Source organism: Rhynchophorus ferrugineus, unplaced genomic scaffold (genome assembly GCF_030347505.1).
Source record: "Rhynchophorus ferrugineus isolate W39M unplaced genomic scaffold, kcgeb_rfMv2 rfM8, whole genome shotgun sequence".
NCBI classification, from domain to species: Eukaryota; Metazoa; Arthropoda; class Insecta; order Coleoptera; family Curculionidae; genus Rhynchophorus; species Rhynchophorus ferrugineus.
This window is the reverse complement of record NW_027472587.1, coordinates 12,204,179-12,220,457: the sequence shown is the minus strand read 5'-3', so window position 1 is coordinate 12,220,457 and position 16,279 is coordinate 12,204,179.

Sequence of the window (16,279 nt, the reverse complement as noted above, 5' to 3'; positions counted from 1 at the left end):
TGGATATAGTCAGTTTATTTTTCAGATATCACCACTGAAGAGGATCGGTACTATTTTACACAAATTTCGGTACGTCCAAGGACGATTCTTTTGTACGTAAACATCTGCCAGCTGTTCCGTTATCAAAAACACCAATCAATATCGTTTATGTACAAACTAATCGTTGTTAAGAGTGGTATATACTTATCATCTCTCTTGGTATTTGAATATTGTGTATTACAGTATTTTTATACGTAAATATGAGTAAACGATCAAATTGGCAAGGACGTCCTTTATTCCTTCGGAGCTTTTTTCTTTTCCACTTTATAGGCGTCGTATTGTGTCGAAAATGGTCGCGACTAACACCATATCCCAATTCTGCAGGTCTCCCGTGGATGTGTCTGTGCAATTGTCCACAAACTAGCGTCAGTTGTTCGGGCTAGTTGGCACATCCAAACATTTAGATTTTATTAAGCTTTGTTCGTGGCCAATTGCTTATGGGATGAATTGTGATACGGTGATTTTACTTTCTCTTACCAGTGCCATATATTTCGAGATGCGGTCGCTTGTCTTTTCGTTTTGAACAGAAAGCCGGTATATTTACAGGCTAAATTGTCAGATTTATTATCTCTAATAGGACAGATGAAAATTATTACGAAGATTTACAGTACATTAATAGTACAATGTTATATAACTAGCAGTAAAATTATTTCATTTATTAATATAAAATATTTGCAGTTGTACTTATTACATTATATTATATATTATATTACATATATACATAACCAATTATACATAACCAACATTTAATACCGACAATATTGTTTTATATAACAGATTTTTTAATATATTTTTTTATAATAATTTTTTTAAATTTATTTTAAATAATATAATTATATTGAAAATGACTTTATGTAAGAAAGTGTAGTTTTATATTATATATAACCGTTTTTAAGATATAGTTCCAGTAAAAATAAATTGAAGAATATCTAGCGAATGTTTCAAGTTTTGTTAAACAATACGTATTCACTGTTTAATGCATTTTTTATTGAAATACATAATAAATGCTTCAAAATTTACTTATAAATAATTTGTAACATCTAAGTTGAAATAATGAATTTGGATTTATATTTAATATTTATTGTTTTTAAAGATAAGGTACAAATAAAAATGAAATGTTATGGACTTTTATATATTTTTGTATTAGAATATTAAAATTAATATATCATAAATTTGATATATAATTGGCCAAAATTTTGACATAAGGTTTATATATAAACATTTATATATACATAATATATAGCATTATAATTATAACTTCACATATAAATGAATATATCTTTTTACGAATTGTATATAAACAATCACTGAATAATATTTGCGATTATATGTAACATATTTATTCTTAATATACTGCAATGTTAGAGCAATAAGAATCAGTATTGCAGGAAAGTGTACATTTAAATAGATACGTTTTAATTAATGTTAATTAATTTTATATGATGATATATAACCGTTTTTTAAGATATAGTTGCAGTAAAAATGTATTGAAGTATATCTAGCGAATGTTTCAAGTTGAAATAATGAATTTGGATTTATATTTAAAAATACATAATCAGAATTAGTTCACAACGTTTATGATATATACTATTTTTTAATATTTTTGAAATACATAATGAATGTTTCAAAATTTACTTATAAATGATTTGTAACATCTAAGTTGAAATAATGAATTTGGATTTATATTAGATATTTATTGTTTTTAAAAATAATGTACAAATACAATTGAAATGTTATGGACTTTTATATATTTTTATATTATAATATTAAAATTAATATATCATAAATTTGATATATAGTTTGAAAACATTTTGACATAAGGTTTATATATAAATAACATTTATATATACATAATATATAGCATTATAATTATAACTTCACATATAAATGAATATATCTTTTTACGAATTGTATATAAACAATCACTGAATAATATTTGCGATTATATGTAACATATTTATTCTTAATATACTGCAGTGTTGGAGCAATAAGAATCAATATTGCAGGAAAGTGTACATTTAAATAGATACGTTTTAATTAATGTTAATTAATTTTATATGATGATATATAACCGTTTTTTAAGATATAGTTGCAGTAAAAATAAATTGAAGTATATCTAGAGAATGTTTCAAGTTGAAATGATATATAAAATATTAGTGAATTTAAAATTATATTTTGGAATAAAAATATTAAAATAATAACTACAATAATTGTTATACATTAGCGTGTTATTTTGTTAAAAATTCATAATCAGAATTAGTTCACAACGTTTATAATATATACTATTTTTTAATATTTTTGAAATACATAATGAATGTTTCAAAATTTACTTATAAATGATTTGTAACATCTAAGTTGAAATAATGAATTTGGATTTATACTTGATATTTATTGTTTTTAAAAATAATGTACAAATACAAATGAAATGTTATGGACTTTTATATATTTTTATATTATAATATTAAAATTAATATATCATAAATTTGATATATAGTTCGCAAACATTTTGACATAAGATTTATATATAAATAACATTTATATATACATAATATATAACATTATATTTATAACTCCATATATAAATGAATATATATTTTTACGAATTGTATATAAACAAACGCTGAATAATATTTACGATTATATGTAACATATTTATTCTTAATATGCTGCAACTTTACAGCAATAATAATCAATATTGTAGAGAGATTTTATTTAGAATATAGAGAAAATAATCTAGAGATTATTTAATTTTATGATAAAGTAAATATACTATAAAATATATAAATAATAAATAAACTATATTATAATTTATTAGAATTGAAAATTTGAAGGGAATTAATTATACTTTTATATTACTTAAACAGTTATATAATTTGTCCATATGTCAATATTATGAAAAAATGTGCATTATTTTGTTATGTCATGTCATGTTGCATATAGTCGTTTTTAATACAAGTAGGATTATATTTTGCCTTTCGTCTTTTATGAATCTCTATGCCAGTATAAATATTTAAAGTTTTTTATAATTAACAATCCACAATCTGAAAAATTTCAATTAATAATTGATACATTTTGTTGTCAATGCGTTAGTATATAATAAATAATACAGATGAATATGTTATAAGGAGTTATATTCAAATTATTCGTACTTTGGTTTCATTGAATTCGAGATTCGTTTCATTAATTAGAGAGAATTTTTACTTAATAGTTAGTACAGTTAATTGGCAATGTTATGCCATTCCTTACATAAAATAGAATATTATGTAGAATTAACAACGCATTTGGTATTATGTTTACAGCTAGAATAAAATTTAAATTAGTAAAAAGGGAAATCTAAACTGATAACCAATATAATCTCTTGAAAACGTTATAAATTCTAATTAAAATACATATTTATAGCTCAAGATATTGTAATTAAAATTTAAAGCAATACATGTATATAGAACTTTTTAAAAAGCGCATAGAGCAAATAATTTTTTGGTAGCAAACAAATCTGTACAGATATTATATAAAGGGGGAATATTATTGTTTATGTGTATATATATGAACTTTCGCGTAGAATTTGTATAAATAATTGTATAGCAAAGTATTGCTTTTCCTTATGTGATGAAGTGACAACACATGTTTTATAGAAAATCATCCAAATAAAAGGGTATTTAATTAAATAATTTCAAACCTATTAATCTGTAAAGAGTGCGATTGTAACAAGGTTATGTACTGTGTCGGTGTACTTAGAACTTTCTTTATGAATATGACGTAATATATAATTTAATGTAACCAAATAAAATACAAAACTGAGTAATGAATTTGAAGCATTAAGAGGATTTTTTAAAGATTGACTTCATGAGATTGTCAGATATTGAGCAAATGGATTGTATATAAACTCACTGTGAACTAAGGTAATATATATATAACGATTTTATGATGTTTGTATAATAGCATGTACTATATATGTGCAGATAATAATGTATAATATGTATAGAACAGTTTCAAATGCATTAGATTTTGATTGCATCTAAGATTCTGGGCTATACACACTCAGGACCTTGAAGGTTTTGCATCCCAAGAGTTTTAAGATCAGTGTAGTTCTGGGTGTTCATGGCCTCCAATGAATTCAGTTAATTTCTAATGTTTCTGAAACACCCTTTTGGATGATGAGAAAAGGGGAGGTTCTTGGGAATAGTACCCCTCTTTTCTATAATGAGTATCTTAGGTCTATTGTTTTTTTGTTTGTGTCGTGTGTCATATTTTCTGTGTGTCGTTTATTTTACGCTAAATTCCATTAGCCGCATAGCATGTCTTGTCAGTTATCAGTAAAACAGCAATCAGTGTGACATACCGAGGATATTACTAACAATCTTATTCGCTTTAAAATATTAACATCTTGTCGTTGTTGGTACTTCTATAGCGTGTTACATATTCTAGTTTCAAACTAAATCAGCATAAGTGGAATACGATTTAAGTCCATCTAAATTCCGAAGGTTCTAAATCAACAAAGTAATGTAACGTATTCAGCGGTACTGTAATCACGTCTATTCAGATGTTCGGAATTCTAAACCGTTTGTATACGGGTTGTAATGTATTTAAATTACTTGAAAAAGTTAAAATATCCAAGTTTATTTGTGGAAATTCATGCGAAAGATAATCTAAGTTTATATATACATATATAGATAATTGTGAAGTTATATATTATGTATTTTGTGTTGTATTAACACCGGATTCAGTTTTCTAATAGTACTTGCATATTTTCTCATGAAGTATGAGGGCTTAATTCGGTAAATAAATATTTATTTTTATTAATTAATACTAAAAAAGGCATATAGTACAATAATTATAATATTAACTTAACCGTACTATTAACTTACGAATTCAACGAAATATGATACTGTGTGACATAGTGTGATGACATTTATATTTAATTATGGTAATGATAATTACTGAACTAGAAATTGACTGAAAGTGAACTTGTATGACATATATTTGAATTTTATTTTATATTAATATATAATATTAAATTAATTTTATGAATATTGAAACAATATTTATTTATAATATTAGTTAATATAATGATTATATTGGAAATTCAAAATTAGTTTATATAAATGAATAGTGAAAGTTCATTCAATAATTAGTGACAGGTAATTTAGGTGAATATCCCAATTTCTTTATGGAAATACATGCGGATGAAAATATTATTATGTATGTTGCTCTGCCTATAGTCCGATGTCTGTAAAACTATCATAGTTGTCTCAATTATAAATTGAAATAACCAAATTAATAATAACCATTCCAACAAGTATTCTAAAATAGTTCCAAATATTCTATATATTAAAATATAGTAAAGCAAGTGATATATGAAATACACAACATTTAATATTAAAACTACTATACTTAATAGATTCAAATTAAAATTAAAATTGCTTTATTTTAGTTTTAATTGAATAATATTTTTTATCATAAGTACATGTTTTTTTCGGTAAAACATATATGTACACTGTGTATTTACTTATATTCTATGTATAATAATGACAATTGTATTAAACACAGTTTGTACAAATATAGGCTTAGATATTGTATAAATATGTAATTTGTTGCAAGTCCAACATGCTTCAATACTTTATTAAACTGCGTTTTTTAAATAATCAAATCGATGTATTAGAGACTATTTGCGGCTACTGTTAATTATATTTCATTTATTTCATTATATTGATACATAAATATCTAAAAACTCAATTTAAGTTAATTTCAAAGTGTATATATTATAATTAACCATATGAAAAGTATGCGTCATACATTAAAAGAGTATAATTAAAAAACGAAAACATACGAATTCGAATATTAATTGTTTCTATTACCATGGCATGTAAACCACGTTGAAATTACACGCATGAAATTTACAACACATGGATAATATACACGTAATTCCTATATATAGACTATATCAGACAGGGAGACCTTCGAATAGATTTAAATTTAAAACCGCCATTCGCCGTGCGGGACATAGCAACACATGTTCATTTGAATATTTTTAGACGTTATTTACATCGATTATCTACCAACTTGGTATCAGATGCGGAAATAGGCGAATACCAATGTAACAATTAAAATTCGTGTTAAATGTTATGTGGTGAATAAATCTCGGCCTCGGACAAAATAACTTGTTTTTGTGGCTACTGACCATCGTGCTGTAGAGATATATATTTCTTATTTTTAATCCAAATTCTATTATTCCTTTTTGATACGTTTCTATTGTATCACCTTCACCATTTTATTAATAATTTTATATACTGAGGTAGATGTTTTACAGTTTCTCATTATTTACAATTTTTACAATTTTGGTCTGGTGTAGTAGTTTGGTTTTTGTCTCTTATATATTTTTACAATATAACGAGTTCTAATCTGTAATTTGACTTTTTGATAGTTTGTATATCTTTTTCATAATGATAAGTTTTATTATCTGTCGTAGTTATTTTAAATTGTCTGTATTTTATGTGCAAGTTACCTTGATAATATTTTATCTTTCCTCGCAGAATTTTTCCAAATGCGTGTTTTCCATGACATAATAAAATAATGCATGTTTACTATGCAACCAAACATACTTTTATTTTAGATAGAAAAATTTAAATTCAGTTGATTTAGAATTTCTGAGACTTGTTTTTTGATAAGGTTATACACATTTTGGTAATAATTATATATTGCACTATTTCATTTGGTCTGTTTAACATGCGGTACTAAATGTTACTTTATTTTTTAGTCTAAATATATCATTAATAACATACATTATATGAATTCGTGGCATTTATTTGACGTATCTTAATAATTTTATTTTATTTAATGTTGCTTAATAATTTATATAAGTTGACATATATTGAAGTATTTGTTTATACTAATAGTGTTATGGATTTTATTATCTAATTTTTATATACTTTTAAGAATGATTTTTTTTAGTACTTTTATGTCGTTGTAGGGTTTTCGTATTATTAAGTATTATGTCATCTGTTTACTTTAGTTATTATCTCTGCTATATTAGTGTAACATTTTTCATCTCGTGTTGAATTTGGTAAATATTTGGATAAGGTTATCGTAAATAGATGCTTCATGTGTAATGTTCTCACATGGATTTTATAAATTTTAGTTGTTGAGACAGCACAAATATTAAGGATTATTTTTAGATACTTATGTATGAAATTTATGTCATATGAGTTTAAGAATAATGGTAATGTTGATTTTAGGTAAATACAATTTATATTTATTAAGGCAAACATTTGAAACGAGTGTAGGTGTATAAAATGAGTAAATTGTTGGATAATTTGAGATATTATATATAGAAAATCCGAGCTTCAAACCGATATTAATAGTGAAAAATTCGACAGTAGATCATATTGATCATAATTTATGTAATATGTAAAATAACATATTGGTGGTGTATATTAAACGTTCTGAAAGAAAGTATGACTATTTTAGGTAATAGTAGCGAAGCAAGAAAAGGTTTTATGAGTATTAATGGAATATAAAGTGACAAATTATGCTAACAGTTGAAAATTATATAAAAATATCATTTAAATGAGATATATAGTAATATATGACGGGCACAATATGTGTTATTGTTTACAAAAATCTGTTAAAATCGAATGAGGTTCCGATTGTAAAGTATTAAAAGCGTCGAATACAGTAAGGTGTTTTATATACAGGGCTAGTTACAGTTGACGTATGTTAAAGTGACGGATAAACTACATGAATTAAGTAATAATGTGTTCAATATAAAAACATATATAAAGTGTGTAATTATATTATATTAAATGAAAGTGTAACAAAATGTGAAATGATTTTTGCTATATTATTCGGTATTTAAATATAACGAGTTTAAGAAAAGCAATCTAATTATTTAAGAACATTGAAGAAATGTTACGTATATTGTTAAAGTGATAGTAAGTTCATTATATCAGAAGTTTTGTGGAATAAAAGTAAAATAACATAGAGAAGAAATATATCATGAAAAATAAACTTAAATATTAATTTAAAATATAAGTATATATAAAATGTTATACTGATACAGTATTAATGTGGAAATATAGTAAAATTACAGATACAGTAATTAACAATTACAGTGTATTTAGTGTGTATTTAGAATGAAATAAAATTATGGTGTAACCAGTCGGCACTTCTTATACGTTGTCGAAAATAGTTATTTTATATGAAAGAACGATTATGTATATTTATATTTAATTTAATGATAACGGTTGATAGTTTCAGAAACAGAAAAGAAGGTTAAAAAAAAGTATTGGTTAATTTTATATAATTTTAATAATACAATAGAACAAATATATTTGTATGTATAAAAATATGGGGGTGTTGCGCGATATTAATTTTAGACATCATTATAATTAAAACAACATAATTATTTACAATATAAGTGTATGAAGGCATTGCATAAGCAACTAAAATGTGAGATATAGACAGGAGTGTTATCGTATATTATATTACAAGATTTATGTAATTACTTAAAACTAAATATTTCCGGGTTAATACGATTATGGTGATATGAAGAATAGAAAAATATAAAATGCTATACAATGTGATTATAAATATTTTTTATGAAATATACTATTTAGGAAATTTCATTTCTAATGAAATTAATAATTGACGAAATACTAAATTTATCATATGATGATGTATTGATATATGGCTTCATTGACGTATCGGTCTACAGTGAAAACTATTGCGATTCTATATATATTTTGGGTGTATTATAATACGACATTATATTTTACTAGTTATTAGTTGATCAAATGAGTAACAGTTGCTGAGTAAAAAACGAAATGATATTGAAAACGGATATTATTGTGTATACTAGATTAAAACATAATTAGCGTCATTTTTAACGGTTTTTGATATTATACGTCTCTTAATAATTAAACAGTAATGTAACAATACTTGTTAGCTGCTTTTTAGATGGGTGTAAGTAAATTGAAACAAAAATGGAATTACAAAATCATGAAACAAGGAAATCCAAATAAAGATGTAACGTGTGAAATTCAATAAAAACTATGTATTTAACAGTGACGTAGTGTTACTTAAAACATATAATATCTATAAAGAAATATATACTAATATATTAAAAAAACTAGTTAAATAAATATGCAAGAATAAGCGAGATAATCTTAATTAGAAAACAATTTAAAAAATAGAAACATCTAGATATAAACATATTAAAAACGCATTAGTAGGAAGGTGGATATTCTAATTATTATATTTGAACTTATGTTTATAACAAAGATATTTGGTGGTGAATAAATAAATACGTATGTATTATAAATGAACGCGTAAAGAGATTTTTGCTGGTAAATAAATAGATGTCTATATATTTTTATAAATTATTATCAAAAGTGATCGATATGATGAGATAAAAGCAATTTTAATATAAATGGTTCAAAATTAAACAGTAATATGGAAAACGTGAAGAAATATCTTAAAAAATTATATATATCGACCACGCAAATGAAAATAAGAATGTCTTTTCAAAATTTATGAAATAATATGTTAGGTTAATGAGTTTAATATAGGTAAATTAAGAATATAAAGCATTATTATAATATAAATAATTATTTCTTGATAAACTCATTGCGTTTTGAGTGCAATTATGTATTTACTGAATATGTAAATCGATATATTTTTAATAATATTTGAATAATAAAATGGGTTAATGAATGAAGATACTAGAGTTTCAACGTTTATTTAACAAACACTAAAATGATAATAGTTCTAATGATAATAGCTCTAATGAGTGACAAGTTGCTAAACAAACGAAAAGCTATAATATTTAAAACGAATTGTATTGTATGTATCAAATTAAAATATAATTATGTTATTCTTAACTTGTTAGAAACGTATTGATGAGAAACCTTATAAGAATGGGAAGAAAATTGTCGTGATTCTAAAATATGTTTTGGATGTGTTATAATATTATTAAATTTGCAAAACCCCATCCGGTTTTTTAGTTCACAATTTAATGATAATAAAATGATAATTGGATAAATATCAGAGATATCTTGATATCGCGAGTGCGAGAGACATAAATATAGATTTTAAATGTTATAGATTTTGCTTCACAGTCAGTTTTAGTTAAATAATCAAAAATTAGTCAATGGTAACTGAAAATGCTTGACCAGTGAGTGGTAGAGAGTAAGAGGCACCTTGATTCTTGGAATCTTTTGGGAAATATATCGATATATACTCATACATCGAAGGTAGGCGGGCATCCAGCGACTGATAACGGATAATTTCACGGGTTTTTCTTAGGTTTCTCTTCTCCATGCTTGACACACAGATTTTGTTTGCGATCAGTCGTGACCTACGATACCGCAACGACTTTCGATGTTTTTGTATCCGATATCTTGTTCTAACCAATATCCGACTATGCTTTTATCTTTTTACATGTTTTTCTTTTTGTTTCTGTCTGTTGTGGATTGTTTTTTTTACATTTATATAAACGTGTCACATATTCACTGTTCTTTGTTCTATTCTTCCCACCTTTACGTAATTTTTTTAATATGGGTGTTTTGTGGTTTATATTTTTATTATGATGTGTGAAACGAACAGGTTTAAGTTAATCAAATCGGTAATGAATGGACCGAAACCAGGTTCTTGATGAATATGGTGTTGGCGCGGTTGCCTATCATTCTTTGGTAATGATAATGGTTAGTGGTAATTACTAAAAATATTGCGCTGTTAATTATTAAACATTCTATAGAATCATTATATTAGTTACTTCTCAATATATATATATGATTGATAACGTATATGATTATATGATTATAAACATATACATAATTGTGTTTGTCTGGAAATATAATCACATAGGACACATAACCTTAATACTGACGGATATCTGAGGTTTTATTACATTACTATTATTACAAAACAAGTATTTCGGGCGACCAACACAACAATGTCTTAAAGGCAGATATGGTTGCACATAAATAAATAAATAAATAATTGCATTAGTCTTTAAATATAAGTCTATAAACCACAGAAACTTATTAAAATAATTGCGGTTATCTACGGCTTTATGACATTACTATTATTACAAAATAAGTATATGATGTAACTAATAACAAACAAAAATGTTTCGAAAATTATTTAGAAACTATATCAATGTTCAAATACTTAACATCGGTGTAGCTAAAAATTAATTATAAAGAAATAATTTTAAAAATTACAACGATTAGAAATTAAAAATAATTACATCTTCAGTTAGCACTAAAGTAGGTTTAAGATGCTTTAAAGATAAAAAATAGACATGACATGACGAAGGTTAGAATAAGATGAATTCTGGGATATGAACTATATGTTCGTTATTTGTTATATTTTTTCTTCTTGGGCCCAAGTATATTTTTATGATACATATAGATATATAATTAATATATATATGATTTATAATTACTTATATCGTATTGTAAACGGGTTGATTGTTACAAGTCATTTAATGAGAATAGGGTATATTATTATATATAAAATAGCGTTTTACGTTTAAAATACGTACATCTCGCAGACTGGTATGAACCAAAGAAAAATAATGTCGCTGGTAACAATGGTTTGGTGAAAGTAGTTCTTTATGGTGAATTGAGATCAAATATGAAAGGGATATGAACCGGGTTCTGAATTAGCATAAGATAGGTGAGCTAACAACAATTGTTTAGCAAGATTATTTTTCCAGTTTTCAATTGATTATATTATTGAGTGCGATATTCGTTATTGTGAGTTACTTAATGAACACATATAAATAACATTGGTGATTAACACTGATTAAGTATTATTAACATAATATATTTATATATATATATATTTTTTTTTTTGGCGGCAAGTAGATCATATAAGATAGTATGAAATAAAACGGTACAAGTGGTAGTCCAGCAAAGTGGATGTTAGGTATATATTGTATAATCAATACAAAAATAGTGGTGAATGTAAAGAGATACTAGAAATAACGAAAATACTAGAAATGCCGAATGCGAAATATGGGTATTTATAAAACAAGCGTGTGTAAAGGTGATATACAATACAAATTAGTATTCAAAATGATTATAGAACAAAAATTGTACAGGGTGTGATTGTACAATTTTAATTTCTAAGGCATAAGGCATGCGAGTATGCAATATATTTAACGATTATAAACTGGCTTAAAACATATATAAATATTATATAATATAAGCGGCAACAAATACATTATATGAGTTTGTAAAGCTTACCAGTTATTATAACAATAACTAAGCGTATTACGTTTTAAAATTAGTATATAAAACATAAAACAAATGATATAAATGAAGATTTCAAAAAGGTTAAATAAAATATTTATAAATGTTGGATTAAATCTAACAGAAACAGTTTTTAATTATGCTAAATAATTAGTGACGCGAGAGACAAAATCTACAGTGTGAAATGAAGGTATTATATATGTATGGAAGAACGAAATAATATACGTCGAAATTTTACATATGTGGTCGAAAGGTGATAAATATGGTAAATAGCACAGTAAAATATAAACAGGAATACAAAATAGTGGTAAAATATGTGATGATAAGTATGAGAATTCTATAGATACAAATGTATAATTTTAATAATAAGTACATAAAATGATATATTCTAATATCGAAATGACTGTCTAAGGGCACACATAAATAATTAAGTTTCATTAATTGTTGTGTTTAAATATGTAAGAATAAGCGGGAAAATCTTAATTGACAACAAAAACGGTGAATATATAAAAACGTATACATACAACAATCTAGGTATGATCATAATATATAAAAACAATAACCATCAAGGTTTTTATATATTCCAATTATTATTTCGTACAAGACGATCTTTTATAAACTAAAATTTTTGTTGAAACTAAAAGAGTAATTGTAAAGTAATAGATATAATGCGATATGGTAATAGTATGAATAAGGTGAAGAAATATCTTTAAAATTATATATAAACTCAGATTTATGAGGAGGGTGGAGGGACAAATAAGTTAATTAAAAATCAAAAAGGATTTTTTATAATATAAATTATTATTTCTTAATCAGTCATTGTAGCTGGAGAACAGTAATGTAACAATAGTGCAAATCAATATGATTTTATATGAAAAATAGATGTAGAAGATGAAGAGGGACAAAGATTTGATTGAGAAGAAGCAAGAAAGTATTTATAATGATACATTATGAGATAATATGTTGTTTTGTTATACAAATAAATGTAGCACTGAAAATGAAACAAATACGTATATGTGGTTATAAAATATATATTCTATTATTTAATGAGATAACATTAGTTATACATAATAATACAAGTCGTGAATGAAATATTAAACAATGGCTTAATAAAAAATATAACAAGGTAAATTCAAAATATACTGACTATACATGTCATGTGCTTTCGATAGTTCAACTCTTTCTTTCGAAGTCATGAATGAAAATAATATACAATAATATATAATAATGAAGACAGCAATAAACTAGAAGTAATATAATATAATATAATAATACGCAACTAGATATGCAGTTTAACATAAGTGTTTATTGGGCACTTACGTTTTACACTTTCTTAATTTGTTGTATTATTATTTTTTATATTTTTTGAACTAGTATAATCGGTTAGTAAGAGAATAAATATACCGATGATATAAAATGGATATATAATAATATAATAAATATAACATTTGATGAGGTGACAAATGTTTAAGAAAATAATAAACAACGCAAATGAAAGTTTACTTACTATATGTTTAATAAAAATGAGGGAGTTATATGAAATATATATAATGAGAAAGAAAATATTAATATAAAAAGATTTGATAGAAAAAAAACCATAAATGCTTTTATAATGATACATAATTAACAATGAAATGATATCAGAAATATATATGTTAACACAATAGTAAGGATATCAAATCGCCAAGAAAAAGGAATAATAGGCAGATAAAAGATAAAATAGAATTACATGTACAAATTTTAATTTTACAGTCTGAGTAAGTAATTAAATCAAATCATAGAATTATTAGAACAAAGAAGCACTAAATGAAGGAAATATATCTCAAACATTGATTGTTATATGGTGACCTTTTAAGAAAAGCGTAGACGCCTTTGTATCGTAAGTTCACAAGATTTAATAAAATAAAATGTACTACATAATAATTTATATCATATTTTAAATAAACAGTATGTTTAACTTAATTTTTCGAAGCTTAAAAGTATTATATGGTAATTTAACAGTTACATTACATTATAACTATTACTACATATCGTTTGTTATCTGATGCTCTTTATTTACAATATAAACATTAGTAACAATATCATTCGATAGAATGGATACATCAACGACATAATCAAGTATTTTAAGCACACAATTAAGGATTAACATCCCGTTTTTGGTGTGTTCATTCTCATATCGATTTGTGAACTATCGATGTCTCGGTGTCCGCTTTAGAGGCATTGATGCAACAATTAGTAGAAACAGCGTAGAAAATACAGAAAAAAGACAAAAGGATAACTTTATTAACACTAAAACAGAATTATCTTTAAATGCTTATAATATATACTATACAGTTCATACATGTTTGTATAAACTTTGTGTTTGTTTATAAACAATTTAATACAAGCATTTTATAATGGGTGATTAGACATATATATAGGGTTTGACATTATAAAGAAAATAAGTGTTAAAAATAAACCACTAGAGGTAATATATATTAAGTAGCATAAGCGGATAAAAGTACTTATTCGTATAATTTATTTAATAATATATGTAACTTTAGAACAGTTAAATTATGCAACTAGATATACAGTTTAACATAAGTGTTTATTGGGTACTTACGTTTTACACTTTCTTAACTTGTATTATTATTTTTTATATTTTTTGAACTAGTATAATCTGTTGAATAATAGTAAATATTATATGTTTAAGAGTAGATTTTGTTCTGGAGATTTGAATGTATATTTACATTAAATTAAATTAAATTGAAAAATTGTAATATAATTACATCTTCGGTTAACATTTTATAGAACAAGAATTACAGTTAATTATCACATGCTTGTAAGCAATTATATAACTAGATATACTTTTATATATTATTGTAAATTTCTTTTTACTATTTTATGCATTATATACTAGTATTAAAAATATAAAAATGTCTTGCATGAATCTAAAAAAACTGGAATAATTTGGATGTAACAATTTAGAATAGATTAAATTCACAGAGTGCCTTAGGTCGCTTGTATTCAGCCATTAAACAATAGAGTCACGAAAGAAATGCGCATTTAAATGCTTTTAAGGGATCAGTGATTAACTTTCAGCACTCAGTCACATTAAAATCTCATTTTATATATATATTGGTGTCATTTTGCATAATTTTCGATTTTTTAATCCATTTCCTAGGCGTTTGTTTTACATATTTTCCATATATATTTATATATATCGCTATTGTTTGGCTTTTAATATTAGACGGTGTTTTTGTTGATGTTTTATTGTTCGTATTATTGCGTTAATTTCCGTGTTTCTTAGGTGGCGCCGCGTGTGGCATAGGTAGCTGAATTCCAGCTTTCTACTAACGACAATTACAATATTTATAATGATAAATCAAGCAAATGTACAATGTTCTGAACTAATAGAAAGTGGGGACGAACCGAATGTGCTTGCATCTTAATACCTAGCTTTGGGCACCGTTTTTTTGTGTTTTAAGTTGTGCACAACAGAATCGAAGCTAAAACTACGGACTCTCTGGTATCGATTGAGGTTATGCGTTAAGGTAAAAACACACTGTATTTCCCCCCCTACCCCCATTAAATAATTAGGAAGATGCGTATCACAGATAAGTTCCGCTTGCTATAACTTTGTACCTTGCTATTTTTGTAAGTTTGTCTTAGATTGGAAATGGCCCTCTTGTTGCATATTTACGAGAAAGCATGCATTGGGTTTTGATTTAGATTGGATCTTATACTTATACGGTCATTATAGTTTGGCGGTGGCGCTGTTGAACGTACTTTATATCATATATTTGTTTTGTTATATCTAGAGATTTGTTCTGTTTATAACGATGTGTTATGATGAAATGGTAACGTTTAGGTTGTGGAACGAGTTTTCTCCGGATCCAGTCGAAACTTGAGCCGCTGCATCCACTCGGGATTCCGAGTTTTGCTGCTATCATTAATATTTTTTAAAATGTCGAGTGGCCGCAGTGGCGTACAAGAACATCAATGCC